The sequence below is a fragment of the Ammospiza nelsoni genome, chromosome Z, assembly GCF_027579445.1.
Source record: "Ammospiza nelsoni isolate bAmmNel1 chromosome Z, bAmmNel1.pri, whole genome shotgun sequence".
Lineage (NCBI taxonomy): Eukaryota > Metazoa > Chordata > Aves > Passeriformes > Passerellidae > Ammospiza > Ammospiza nelsoni.
This window is the reverse complement of record NC_080669.1, coordinates 6,415,359-6,429,739: the sequence shown is the minus strand read 5'-3', so window position 1 is coordinate 6,429,739 and position 14,381 is coordinate 6,415,359. Positions and strand designations below refer to the sequence as shown.

The window sequence follows — 14,381 nt, the reverse complement described above, 5'->3', positions numbered from 1 at the left end:
TCTTCCCCCAACAAAAAAAGGTATAATTGGTGTGCAATTCAGCCGTGCCTTTGAGATCTCACCAGCGTAGCAGACGGACCCTCGACTGGACTGGACCAAAGGACTTTGTCTCTGTGTTGGTAGCTATATCCCCTCCCTCTCTCTCTTCCCTCTCTTTCACTGTCTCTATCTTTTTCTCTCCCTTAATCCCTCTATCACATTTTTGCTGTGGTTATTTCAATAAAATTGCATTTGTTTTGACTATCACTGCAAAACCCCCTTGTACCGTGTTGGTTTTTGCACTCTGAGATCACTCCTACGAACCATCAGGTCATCCATTCACTAGGACGGATCCTGACAGCTGTATTCCAAAGGCAGTGTGGTCTGGAGAGGATGAATGAAGAAGAACCTTCTCCACTTACGAACCACACCAAAGAAGCCATAAGTGTGACTTAGCACCAGTAAAAAACAAGTGGTCATTCAGAAGAAAATGCTGAGCTGTCTGAAGGGGTCCGAAGGAGGGGAATCTTCCGAATGAGTTGATGTTTCAGAAACTTTATTTAATAATAATCCTACTCTATAAACCTATACTAAAAACTTACTCTATAATCCAAAACTACTCAACAATTCTACTCTAGAGTCCTACTCTACAATCCTACTCTAAGTTGTTTATGGAGATAGCAACTTGATTATTATATTCTTCTTCTCCACTCCTCCTTCTTCATCTTCACTGAGTGGATGAGTGGTGCCAAACTGGATGCTGATTTGGCTAAACATACAAATGGATGCTGTCCACAGGAAATAAAACAACAAAGAACATTGAACCATGACTTTCCAAGCTCAGTGCTTTGGAGACTCAATCAGGATTCCTCTGGGTCCTAAAAGACCCAGAAAAAGCAGCAATGGGACCATCTGCTCCCCCAGTCATCATGTGCATGACCTTGCCATCACAGGCAAACCTGGCCCAGAATCCCACTCATCTGTTTATTGTGATGTCTTCACCTTGCTCGGATTTTTGCCCTGCAGGTGCTCTAGAAATGGTGCTTCTGTCCCTGGGGTTTCCTCCTTTCAGAAAAATCCAGTGATTCACATAGGTCCCTGCCTTTGCAAGACAGGCACTGTGCTGATTCCCACAGGGAGACAGAGCAGTGTCTACCTTTTCATGCCCGGCCCCTCGTGTGCTGGATGGCACCTTCCTTCCCAGCAGGGCCAGCCCAGTGGCACTGGGCCCTGCAGTTCCCTCTCTGACACACAACCTGGCAGTAACCATGGCACAGTTCCCGTCTGCTTGAGCGTGCCAGGCAGCAGATGGGGCTGGGACAATTCCCTCCCAGCTGTCCCTGTTTGCGAGGCAGAAACCTCTAAGGGTGGGCTGGGGGGCACAAACCAGGGCCCCTCAGAGGCTCACAGTGAGCCCCCCACAGCCCCTGCTGCCCACAGCCAAATCTCTCACTGCTCAGCTGGGACTAGCTTCCCTGGGTTCCTCCACCACCTTTTCATGACTCTGTACCCTGCATTGCTCTACTTCAATTGTTTTGCCATTAGATAAAATGAAGCACCCCAGGAAATTACGAAACAGGGCAACAGAAACAGTCAGGAAACAGAGCACCTCTCCTCTCAGGAAATGCAGAGAGAGGTGGAGGTTTTCAGTTTTGTGAAGAACAGGCCCCAGGGAGACTTTGTTGCCACTTTCCAAGACTTCAGAGTGGCTTTGAAGAAAGTGGGGACACCTTTTTTAACAGTTCCAGTTACAATAGAATGTGATGAATATTTTTAATCAAAATGGGGATCAAGTCTGAGTAGGTCTAAGGAAGAACTTGTTTACTCAGAGCCTAGTGCAATACTGGCACAGGCTGTCCCAAGAGCTTGTACGTGCCCCATTCCAGGTCAGGTGGCAAAGGGCTCTGAGCAACCTGATCACTTTAAAGATGTCCCTGTTCATTGCAGGATTTTGGACCGGAGGACCTTCACAGGTCCCTGCCAGCCCAGCCCAGTCTAGGATTCCTCACCATTTTCAATTGAAGAGCAGCAAGAGTGGAGGTGAGGAGGAAGGGGGCTCAGCTGATGCCTTGGACTTGAGTGGAGAAGGAGCCCATCCCTCAGAGCCTGTTTCACCTGCAGCCCCTTCACATTTTACCTTCAGGAGCTCCTTGGCAGACCAGCGCTTCTGCTCATCTGTCTGCAGGCAGCAGCTCAGGAAGTCACGCAGGCAAGACGAGAATCTGTTGGGCTGCCGCAGCTGTGGTCTCTCTCCCCTGGCTGTCAGCTGAGCCTACAGAAAAAGGAAACACCAGGCTGCACCTGCTACTTTCACATCTCTAGATGCTCTCCCTGATCCCATTGGTTAAGCTCCATTCTGCAGTGGCAGTTCCTGCCCTGGCAGAGACCCAGAGATGACTTTCCTTTACCAACCAAAAACCCAGACCCTGATGCAGCCACAGCTTTTCCACCATCCTGCTGATCTTTCCTTGGCAGCTGATTTCATTGACTGACCTAGTAAGTGGGAACTACATCAACCAAAGCATGTTTGCTTCCCTGAGGATTCACACCAGCTTAACAGGCTTTTTGGAAGAGGGACTTGGCTATACTAACTCTACTATTTGCAAGGATTAGTACATGAAAGGCATCTCTGCAGTGTTTGTTGGTCCCTGAAACACAACTGCCATAAAACAAATCTCATTGAGCTTCTTTTCCTCTTCTAGAAAACAGTGGTAAGTGGAAGGAAAGAAAGGAAATCCACCAGTTATTCCTCAGGAAAAGAAAACAAACATTTAGAATCTGATATTCAACACAGACACATTAAGATGCATGCACAAATATATTGAGATGAAAATGCCTGCTTGGGTGCACAGGAGCCACCTGTAGCTCTGTCTCTCAATGCACATTTTTGCTTCTTTATGTGGCAAAAGGAAACCTTTTCATGGTCAAATCAGAAGAAGTGCCATGCCTATGGTCACTCTCTGCTCATTTGGATGCTCAAGTCTATGCATTAAAGGTGTTCCCATTGCAGAAAGTATTGGGTAAGAAATGGGAGGTTTGGCAGCATCTCCATGACCCCAGGCTGCAGCCTGGTATCCATAAAAATGCCCATCACAATGCAGACATCTCTGTGCTGGTGGCACTGAAATAGATGGTGACCAAAGAGACTTTGTTATTATCCTCTTCAACCAAAGGAAAATTTCCAGGCCTTAAACAACAAACACATTCTGCCTGACTATAAATAATTAGGACAGCTTTCTTTCTTTTTCCCACACCACCAGAGGTCATAAAGGGGGTTTTATCCTGTCCCTCTGCAGCTTGCTCAGCCACTGGCCATGGTGGGGAGCTGGAGTCCTCACTGTCATTAGAACTGTGCAGGCCAGGGATGGCCCTGCCCCTGTGGTAAAGAAACACAGCACTGGCGTCAACTGCCCACGTTGGATCCCAGCCCAGGCACCTGACTGCAAGCTCATCAACTTGTTAAAGTAACAAGAAACAACCAAGGGTTTGGTGTACAATTCTAACTGCAGTTGGAGAAATACACATCCTAAACACATCCAGGCATCCCACACACATGACTGAACAATGTACAGATGACTTGAAAAACTGAAAGTTTCAAAGATCCACAAGGACTTGGAAAAGATGCTACAGTATGGAGGAAATTTGATGTGCTGTGGTTCAAAAAGGGAAAAGAAAGCAGAACTGCTTGGGCATTGCTTTGTTGGTTGTTTCTTTTTCACTTTTTCTTTTTCTGTAAAATTGTAACTGGGAAGACTCAACCTCCATTTCAAAGGATATTTATCACACATCCAACCGTTCCACTGAAAAATTCTTGTCCTTAAGAGCCACAGCTCCAACAGGGTTCAAAAAGCAAATGAGAAATGTCAGGCATGACTGGAGGCCAAAATGGCAACTTTCTGAACTGGTTAGGTTTCTGAACTGCCACTTCCCTTCTGATGCAACCAAATCTATAGTGGATGCTGATGTGCTGCAGGGACATTTTTAGAAGGGGACCTTGGTGGAAGTGGGGCCAGCAGATGGCAATGGGATTTTGTCCAATGGCACACAGAACATGGGACAGGTGAGAAAGACAGTGGGATCAGTGAGTATTTGCTCCTTACCAAAACAGGAGTTGCATTCCTGCAAGGAACTTCTCGTTCCATCATTTCAATGCCCACGATCCCAAAAGACCATATGTCCACTTTGGGGCCATATGGTTGGCCTGTCACCACTTCAGGCGCCAGCCACCCAGAAGTGCCGGCCACGGAGCTCCGTCTGCTCTGCCCAGGGCTGAGCTGAGCAAAGAGGCCAAAGTCAGCTGTGGGGAAAACAACAAACCATGAAAGCCAGTTCCAATTAGGAAAACAAGCAAAAGAATTCCCCATTCTCAGTCTAAGAATGTGCTCTTGAATCTCCCAGAGAACTTTTCACACTCGGTTTCCTTCGGGCTTTAGCCAAGGTAGTATGAAATTGGCCACATCCAAAAATACCCAGGTTTTTTAACACTCCCTCCAACAGTGGACTTTATTCCCCTGAAGCTTTAGATTGTAGCTCCCTCCCTCTGGAAGGGACACACACAGACCAAGAGCAGTCTTGACTGCTTGTGGTTCCTTCTCATACCCCTGTGCACATTGCAACTGTGCCCTCAGCTCACAGCAGGGGTCCCTGCACTGCCACCAGCACCATTTTTGGGGAGCTGGCAGTCACTCAAAGCAGCCCCACACCCACATCCCTGGAATGCTGCAGCTGACCAAGAATATACTGACCCAGCTTGACAGAACCATTGGTTCTGAGAAGGATGTTGCAGCTCTTCACATCTCGATAGATCACATGGTTTGAATGGAGAAAATCCAGTCCTCGCAGGCACTGAGCAAGAAAACAAAGAGGAGGGCAAAAATAAGTGATGGGATTTTATCACACAAGAAAGGAAACAAAGAATCTAAAAGATTCCCTCTCCAGGGGAATGGGCAGTAACGGCAGAACACAGTGCCACTGAGAGGAAGAGCTTGCTGCTCCAACACTTGCAGAGCAGGACCTTTCTGAGGAAAGGCACGTCAGCTTCTGAAAGAGCAACAGCACCTGCTCTTGTAGACTGTCCCCTGCAAACCAGCCAGGATGACTGCTGCTGCCGTGGATGTGCTATCTCCATGCAGAAGACAAATGAGGGTTTTGCTGAGAAAGAAAAAGTCCCTCCCTTTGGTGTGGAGCAGATCACTTTTGGGTGGGAGGCTGCATGACAAAGGTTTTATTGCTGGCCTCAGCACAGACTTGGAAGTATCACATCGGTCACCTTCCTGAAGTAAAGAGCATTTTGGCTGCACTCCTATCTTTTTAGATGAGGACTGTGAGAAAGGACTTTTTTCTTTGATGCTTGTTTCAAATCCTGCCACCAGCACCTTTGCTTTCACAGGCAAGGAATGCAGTGAAGACAGACTCCAGGAAAACATTTAGAGAGGCAAAGTGGAGAACAGCAAATACAAATACATGAGCCAGAGCGAGAATACAACAGCAGGAGATAAGAGTACTGGACCTGAGTACAGGGAGTGCAGGGGCACTGGCAGGCCTTTCACTTGAAGTGCTTCTACTCTCCCATAGCATACCAGCCACACAGAAACAAAGCTTGGCACATGAAACCTCTCCTGTTCTGAGCCCCTGTTTCCCAGACAATCGTGCCCTCAGAAACACAGATGGGATTGCTGACCTCCCGACTGATGGCTGCCATCTGGTCTTCAGACAGGCAAGTCTTGCTGATGATGTCGCTCAGAGTGCCTCCATCCATGAACTCCATTACTAGCCAGAGTTCATCACCCACAAGGTAGCTGGAAGAAGGAAACAAGGGTGTGGAGATGAACATGCATTGCTAGGTTGTGCCCTTCCTTGATTCTTGTTTCAGGTTCCTTTGTGACTAGGACAGAATCAAAGGAATAGACATTACCTCTCAGCTGTGCATTGTTTGCAATCTGTGCAGAAGAAGAAAGGCACAGCTGTGAAAAAGGAGATGTCTTAGATGGCTAGCAAGTTAAAAGTGCAGTTTAGTAACAGCCCAGATAAAAATATGTCAGGCATAGTGTTTCTGGAAATAAGCAGAAATTTCCAGAAATTTCTGGAATTTTGTTATTATCCTCTTCAACCCAAGAGTCTTCCTTGCATGCACAGCAATGGAAAAGAGGGGACACAATCCATGGTAAATTTATGTTAGTTTATCCAGATGGAAAAAGACACTTGAAAAAAATCAAGCCCCAAAACAAAGTGGTGGCTGTGAACTTACAGGCTATTGATTTAGTAAGATATGACTGATCCAGGTTTATGAGTAATTTTCAAACTATGTACGCCAGAGAAGACTCATGCAGACAAGATGGACTCTCTTCCCATCCATTAGAGATGAGCAGAGCAATAATAATTGGCCAATAATTACAGCTCTATTTTCTGCCACTGACCAAGTGGGATTTTACCTTGCATGTTTGCTATATGTAAAGAAACATTCACAAAATCTCACCTGTCTAAATAGTTGACCAGGTTGGGATTCCTATTAATTTTCATGACCATGAGTTCATTTGCTTTCAATTTCTTCTTCCTCAGTCCTTTTAGATTTATTTTCTTTATGGCCACCTAAAATGACATTGAAAATCAGTAACTTGAGAAGTTGGTGGCACGAGACCACAGCGCACATGGAGCGAGTGATTTTGCAATGACACAGCTGAGCTGTGCCAAACTGCCTTGTGATTAGGCACTGCAGTAATTAGGAACTGACATTCCAACAGCCCATTTCTCTGCTCCCTCGGGGGACAGTTACAGGACACGTGGGGCCACTGACGTTTTGTCTTGACCACTTGGTAACAGTGGTGTCTAAACTATCACCCCCAAGCCTCTGACCACACTCTCTGCTGCTTTGTTTGGGATTCAGAAGAAGTAATCCATGCCTTAATACTCTGTGGATACATCTTGGGCCACGGGCAGGGCTTAGGGCTTTTAGGGACACCTTGCAGATCTCTCCCTATGTGCAATTCCCAAGTGCAGCACTGCAGGTGGCTAAGGAACTACCAGTAACTTTCAGATGGATTTGCTGGCAGCCAGAAATGAGAATGCAAGACTTTAAGCTGTAGCCCCAAAGAGCAGTGAGGTGCTCTAAGGCACCACCTTTGTTTTAGCAATGGAGAGCGAGTGAGCATGTCCTTCTCTGAAAGGAAGCGCTGCCCTGCGTGCCTCCCTCCCAGCAGCTGAGGAGGACAAAGTGCCAAATGTATTTTGCAGGCTGGCACCACTCTGTGCTTCTTGTGCCTTTTCAGCACGGCTCTAGCCAAAGCTCCAGCCACAGCTCACACCAGAGGGGAAAGCCACTAAGAGCAGCAGAGTCTGCGGGGCCTGTTGACATTTACCTCTCCTCCTGTGGCATTGTCAACTGCTCTGCACACATCCCCAAAAGTCCTAGAAACAAAAAAAACAGCGAGGAAAGTAGAAGCCATTTAGATCTTTCAGGGAAAGCCAGCCCACTCAGGAGGTCTCTGCTATGAGTGCCAAAAACCTGCAGGATGCAGGAGAGCTCTGCCAGAAGACAGATGATGGATTTTCCTCTCAAGTGCAGGCACTGGGCCTGTTCCTGAAGTTCTTGGGTTTACTGCCTCAGCTCAAAAATAAAGCTGCGTCTTTCATCTCAGGTTTCAGTTTCTAAACTGTTCAGTTTTTATCCTGACCACAGAGTATTTCCTTCAGCAAACTCTCAGAAAGAAATGTTCCTGAGAACTGTTATCTGACAGCTATCAGGGAGTAGGTTTCTCCTTCAGGTAAGCAACTTTCTTCCCTCTTTATTAGGATGGCAGTATGAATTGGAGATATAAAAAAATGCTAAGGAAATTAACACAGAAGTGTCTCACACTTGAGAGATGAGATTTTCCAGGTCCTGTTCCCTGCTGCAGGCAAGACTTTGGCAGCATGGAGGTGTCTCTGACAGTGCCTTCTGAGCAGCAAATACACAAATTCTGAGCAGCACTGAGAGATGGGACAATCTATCCCCAGTGTGGGAACATGGGGATAGATGTCTGTTTGCAGCTTGCCTGACTGCAGGGTGGATAGACATTCCACCAGAAAAACACCTGGCCCATGGTTATGTAGAAGTAACTGAGGTTGGACTCACCCACTGCCAATATCTTCCAGTTTGGTATATTTCATCCAGGGATTTTCCTTGTTTACTATTTTCCCTGAGGGAAACAAAATGCAAGATGCTGACATTAAAGCAGAGACCTCAGCTTCCAGGAGATACAAAAGGCAGCCCCAGTGCCTGGAGCTCTGAGCCCTTTGTGCTCAGCTGGGTAACAACAACAACAACCAGGCAGACAGGTCTGCAGCACAGGTGGCCAGCACAGAGACTGATTTTGTACAGTGGTTCCTGATGGGACTCCTGAATGTGCCTGTGACACCAAACTCAGGAGAAACATTTGGTACGGCTATGCTGACACCTGCACACAATGCACTGTCCCTCAGACAAGAAACACAGCAGACGTACGCAGCAGCTCCAGGGAGTCACCCTCGATCTCCTGTTGCTGAGCAGCAGCTGGGTCAGCGCGGGAGGTGAACAAACTGCCCTGGCTCCACTTCTCAGGTCGGGGAGAAAAGGCTCCTTTAGACGATGCTGCTGCTGCTGCAGCAGGTTTGGTGAAAGAGCCCGTGTAGATCTGGGACAAGAAATGAGTTGATGTCAAAAAGGTGGCTGGCAGAAATTACCCTGAGATCCCTTTGTGAAATGCAAGCCCTTAGAAATGTGCTGTCAGCCACATGCATGGCTTTTAAATGGCTTTTTTCTGATGCCCACTTCTCAAACTGGATGGATCAAAACCAAAGGCTAGTTTTACTCGAGTTCATGGCCAGATTCATGTTCCATTTTCATGGATTTTCCAAAGGATGACTGCCACAATCACCATTCTACTTCCTCTCAAGGATTCCTTTCCCCCTCCAAGAGCTGCAGACACACTTTCAGTTCCTTGTTAAGAGTTCTGCCTCCTCCCACTGCCTTCTCTTTTCCTGCACCATCAGGTCATGCTCAACCTGTAGCACTTCTGGTGGGCACTGTTCCTGTGCCTCACTCCTAACTTGGGGCCCTTCAGAGCCAGAGATTTGCTGATAATCTTCACAGGCTGCCCGGTGAGATGCCAACACTCGCTCCTCAAATGAAACAGAACAAAGACACTACAGCTTTTTCCTGTCAGCCAGGAGTCATCGACTCTGAGGAAAGGGAAAGAACAGATTGACAAGGGATACAGACAGCTTGTTTCAATCCTCCATCTGGGTCACCATGTTCCCCTGTAAAAACACCTCAAGAAACCAAGAGAGCAGGAACAGGCCAGGAGGAATCAATTTGGATGACTGCTGGCCAAAAGGCCAAAGGACAAGTCCCTCTATCCAGGGCAGCAGAAGAGATTGAGCACACCCAGAAATGCCCTTCAGAGTGATTGTGATACACACTACAGCAGGATTGCAGTCAGAGGCATCACCCCACTCCCTGCTGCTCTGCACTGGAAAGGCAAGAAGGGCAGAAAACACCACTTTGGTGACTGCAGTGACTGCATCCCTCTTTCACTCGCTTTTGTAGAGACTGAGGGAGGGGATTAAGTTTCTCTCTGATGATTTTTATTTCATCCTCCAGCCTCTTCAGCCTTGCCTTCATCCGAGTTTGAGCTGTCTGAAGCTCTGCGTTCAGCTGTGTCTTCATCTTCTCTAAAAAACAAGAGAGAGGATGTTTCATGGGGTGGGTGTCTGCCACTCTTTCACTCACCTGGTTTTGTTGATCGCCCCTCTGCTGATTGAGATTCTCCTCTTGAATTCTTCCCATGTCTTCCTTGCTCTTTCTCTTCACGTCCATGATGTCACTCTGAGCTTCAGGCAGCTCTGCTTGTGGCTCTGCCTTGATCTTCTGTACACACAAATGCAGAGCAAGTGACTGGGAACTGCCATCAGCATCGGTTTTTTTCCTCTTGCAGCCCCAAAATCACATTTATTCAGCCACTTCTTTCTGCTTCCCTACCCACATCTGCTTCCATTGCAAACCTCCTGTCCCAGGACTGATCTCTGCAGATTCCAAGGCTCTGTACTTCCAGTGCCTGTGGGATTCCTGGCCTCCTCAGTCTCCAGAGCTCTGGTTTATGGCCCTCTCCCTGCCCTTCCCTCTGAGCCTTGGCCAGTCAGGCTTACCTGGCCATTCTCCTGTGGCTCTTCCACCTGCTGCCCGAGCTGCTCTTCCTGCTCTTGGGCTGGGAACAGCTCTCCCTGAGTCTGCCATGGCATCTCTGATGAAGCAGTCTGCTCCTGCTCTTTCTCTAGAAGCACCTGCACAGAAAGCAAGAGAAGATGGGTTTCAGCTTCCCATACAAACTTTGTGGGCCAAGACTCAAAGACTGCTGGGCTCACACATTCCCAAAGCACTGTGCTGCTCTCTCCTGGGTCGTTCTCTGTTTGAGGGGAGGCACAGATTCCAAAGTGACCCTGGCCCTACAATCAGGGGCCATCTGGGACTGAAGCTCCAACAGCCTCTCAGGCAGCTGACAGGGAAGCTGTGGCATTTCTCAAGGGTCTGGTGAGGGCCTCCCTCTGCTTGTGCCATGTCCTGTTTGTCTTTCAGTAGTGACTGACACCCTGCCCTGTCCCACAGCTCCATCCTGGCTCTGCAGGTGCTTCCTGGGTGAGCTCAGCCCTTGTGAGAGACACATCTAGAGTTCATGTTCTCTTCACTACCTAAAACATGGAATACTTCACCACTCTAAGACAGGCAGAAAATTAAAGAATTAACTGGGGCCTTCAGGGAAGAAAAGGCTGGAGGAGAAAAACAGCTCTGAGGGGAAAAAAACACAATATCTGAAGGGGGAAACATCTCTGCCTGCTCTGAATTGGTCGAGGGAACATGTCTCTAATCCTCTCCTGAAAGGGATGCTTTAGGTGACCTTTGCACCTCCAACTGCCTTGGACCAGAGTCGGGAATATTCAATTATGCAAATGTTACATAGTGTAGACAGACAGATAGACAGACAGACTGATGGATATCACCACTATCATCTCTGTTTACTGTCCTCTCTGTTGCTACACACATCAACACTAGGTAACAGTGCCCCACTCAGCAGCAATCCTGAGATTGCTCACCTGTTGCTTCAATAAAGCACACTCTTGGGGAATCTGGAGCATGTAGGTCCTTTTGGAAAGGGATCAGGCTCAGAGCATTGCACGGGAACTGCACTCTTTGTGCATCTGTGCTTGAGCAAGTTCTTCTCCTGGACTCAACCACACTGATGGTGCTAAAGTGGCTGGAATCAGAAATGCAGCCCAGCCCCTCCTATCTCATCAGATCTTTGAGCACCAGCTAGAATGCAAAGGCATTGATTTCCTCCCCAGATTCCAAACACAACAAAAACTGATTTCTTGGCTGCAAAAAGACAGCGGTAGTGTTAGCCTGAATGTGAATTGCAAGGTGTAATTAACTAGCCTGGCAGAAGAAAAGTTCCTTCTGCACCAAGACGCACACACCAAACTATGAGTTCTAATGCAAATATATATTTCATCTTCAAGAACTACGAATGTGCAAAATAAAATTCAACCGGAATTTCTCATGGTGCTGGAAACAGGCAGGAAAGATGTAGGAAAATCAGCACAATCATCACCATGAACATTATCAAAAGCCAAGAGACAGCTGGGGAAAAAGACTTTGTAGAACTGAAGAAGAACTCAAGAAAACTGCAGAGCAGTCTCACAAGCTAAACACAGCTTTCCAACAAGGGAAAACAAACAAAGCCCCGTGACCTACAGCACTACCACGCACGCCCTCAGCCACAGCACTGCAGAAGCCCAGAGACAGAGCTTCCCTGAGCCAAGCAGCCACATGCTCTCCCAGATGCACCAGCCCTTTGGGCCTCAACATCACACGTCAAAGGCCAAGTTCTGCTGATGCTGCCTGCAGGAAATTCCGAGCTCCTGGCAGGACTCCAGCACTCAGCATCCTCAGCCAGCAACTTGAAGCACTGGCTTCTTCAAAACTTGCACCTCTGCCTTGCACTAAAGACAGCACCACCCACAAATGGCATTACGGGCTCGGAATATTCCGACTCTGGTGTGGGCAATGATGGAGTTTGTCGTTCATCCACCTCGATATGCTCCTCTTGGGCTTCTTCTTGAGGAGCAGTGAGAGCCAGGGGAGAGACAGCTGTTGGTTCTGTCAGCTGTGGCAAGAGAGAAGCATGAGGCACAGGCCATGACCTATCATTTAGAAACTAATTTCTTTTCAGATCTTCCACTACATATTCTAAGGAGAAGTCAACATTTCATAGCGACATAGCCATTCTAAGTCTCACAGACTAAAAATAAATTGGCTACCTAAAAAGAACTGTGGATGTATATAAGGTTGATATTGCTCCCTGGCTGCTATCAGGGAGCACTGTAAAATGGAGTTATTAGCTCTTGAAAGCTCTGAAATGAAAAAGTAGGAAAGCGACAATGGCTTTCCTAATGATGCTGCTGATGTGGAAAACTAAAATTAGATCAGAATCCCATCCAGAGCTGAAAAAGTTCAAAAAATGTAGTGCAGAAGCATCTTTGCTTGCTGAAAAAGCAGAAAATTAACTTGGCAAACCACTCCTAGAAAACCAAAAGCCACCAAGCCAGCGAGCCAGCCAGCTACAAGACGGAAGTGTCACCCACTCCAGTGCCTATTGCACTTGGATTCATTGAGGGGAAATTTAGTTGGGAAACAACACTTGTGCTGAGCACTGTCATGTAGGGATTGGTGGAAGTCTGCCTGAAGGTCCCTCATGAGCTCCAATTTTCCAGGCTAAAGCTCCCTCAGCACCTCCTCAATGGCCTTGTGCTCCAACCCCTTGGCCAGCTCCTGTGTCCTTCTGTGCACACGCTGCAGCCCCTCCATGACTTTCTGCTTCCCAGGGCCCACAACTGCACACAGCACTCCAGCTGTGGCCGCAGCGATGCCCAGCACAGGGCCACGCTCACTGCCCTGCTCCTGCTGCCCCACTGCTGCTGACACAGCCCACCATACCCTTGGCCTCCTTGGACACCTGGTCCCAGGCTGGCTCTTATTCAGCTGATCTTCTACCACATCCCTGGGGCCTTTTGACCCACATACTTTCCCAGCCACAGATTTGACCATTTGACTTCCAATACAGCATCCACCATTTCAAGATGTTCTTCTTCTTCTGAGCAACACCAGAAAGCATTGAAGGACTTGCACCTTCACCCCTACACCAGGCTCAAAGGCACTTGCCAAGGCTTCAGACTTCATCACTAAATGCACAAACACAAACTTGTGCATTGATGCTTTTCTGCCTCACCAGGAGGCTTCATAACTACTCACTTTCTTTCTTTGGCCACACAGGATAAGAATGGCCCCCCACAGCTTTATGGACAACATAACCATCTCAAAACCCAAAAGAAAGCTGGGCAAAACGACTTAATAGAACTGAAGTAGAACTAGAGAAAACTGCCAACCAGTCTCACAAGCTGTGATGATTTGACATTGACAGGAAGTAGGTTTTCTGGGATGTGCTGTGGTCGCCAATAGGTGCTCAGATTTTAATATTGGCACCTGGTTTGGCCCCTGAGATTTGGACACGCCACTGTGAACACACAGGAGTTAAAAGCAGTGCTGCGCCCTTGGAAGTTTCTTTTTTTGGATTTCCGGCAGGGGCTGCAGGTCAGACCTCCCCTGCCCAGCGGGGGAGGGGAAAGCCACATGGTCCGGGAGAGGTAGGCCTGGCCCTGAGGGGCCCATGGGGGGAAGAAAGAAGTACTGGGAAGCACCAGGCAGACCATTACCACCTCCCACCTCGGAAAGAGAGAGAGAGAGAAGAGAGAGCTGTGCTGGGGACTGTTATCTTGAAACCTGATATCATGTGCTGCCTGCATGGCTTGGCCTGTGGGAAGGGGGGCAGCGAGGAGTCCAGCCATTTGAAGGAACTTTTAACCCTTTGTGGACACTGAAAACTTTACAGAACATTACCCCTTCCTAGAAGAGAGATAACAGTAGAGGACAAAGAAGGAAATGGGCAAGTGATGAAGGTCTGGACCAGAGAGAGAGATGCTGGAGGAATAGAGAAGACGGAGTGGCATTTTTGCTGGACTCTTTTTTGTATAGCTATGGACAGAGCCATGTTTCCTTGTGATACACAGACTGGATCCAGGGGGAGCAATGTACCAGACCCAGGAGGGTTCAGTGTGGGTACCCCTCGGCCCCAGGGGGTGCAAAAAATATGGGGGGGGACAGATGTTCCAAAGCTGAGACTGTGCCTTTTTTTTTGAGTGGGATGAGGCATCCTTAAAAGAGGAAACCCTGGAAGCTGCCCTGGTCCAGTGGTGGGAGCACTGGGCATGTAAGGAAGAGGTCACGATGGCAAATGATTTCTGGGTGGTGCCACATGTGACAAGCCCATGGCATAAAG

The 14,381-nt window shown here is 48.0% G+C and overlaps 1 pseudogene; it reads right to left on the bottom strand.

The window, feature by feature from the left end:
* Positions 1–671: 671 nt before the first annotated feature.
* Positions 672–14,381, bottom strand: part of LOC132086438 (serine/threonine-protein kinase PAK 3-like) — a 52,401-nt pseudogene continuing 38,691 nt past the window's right edge.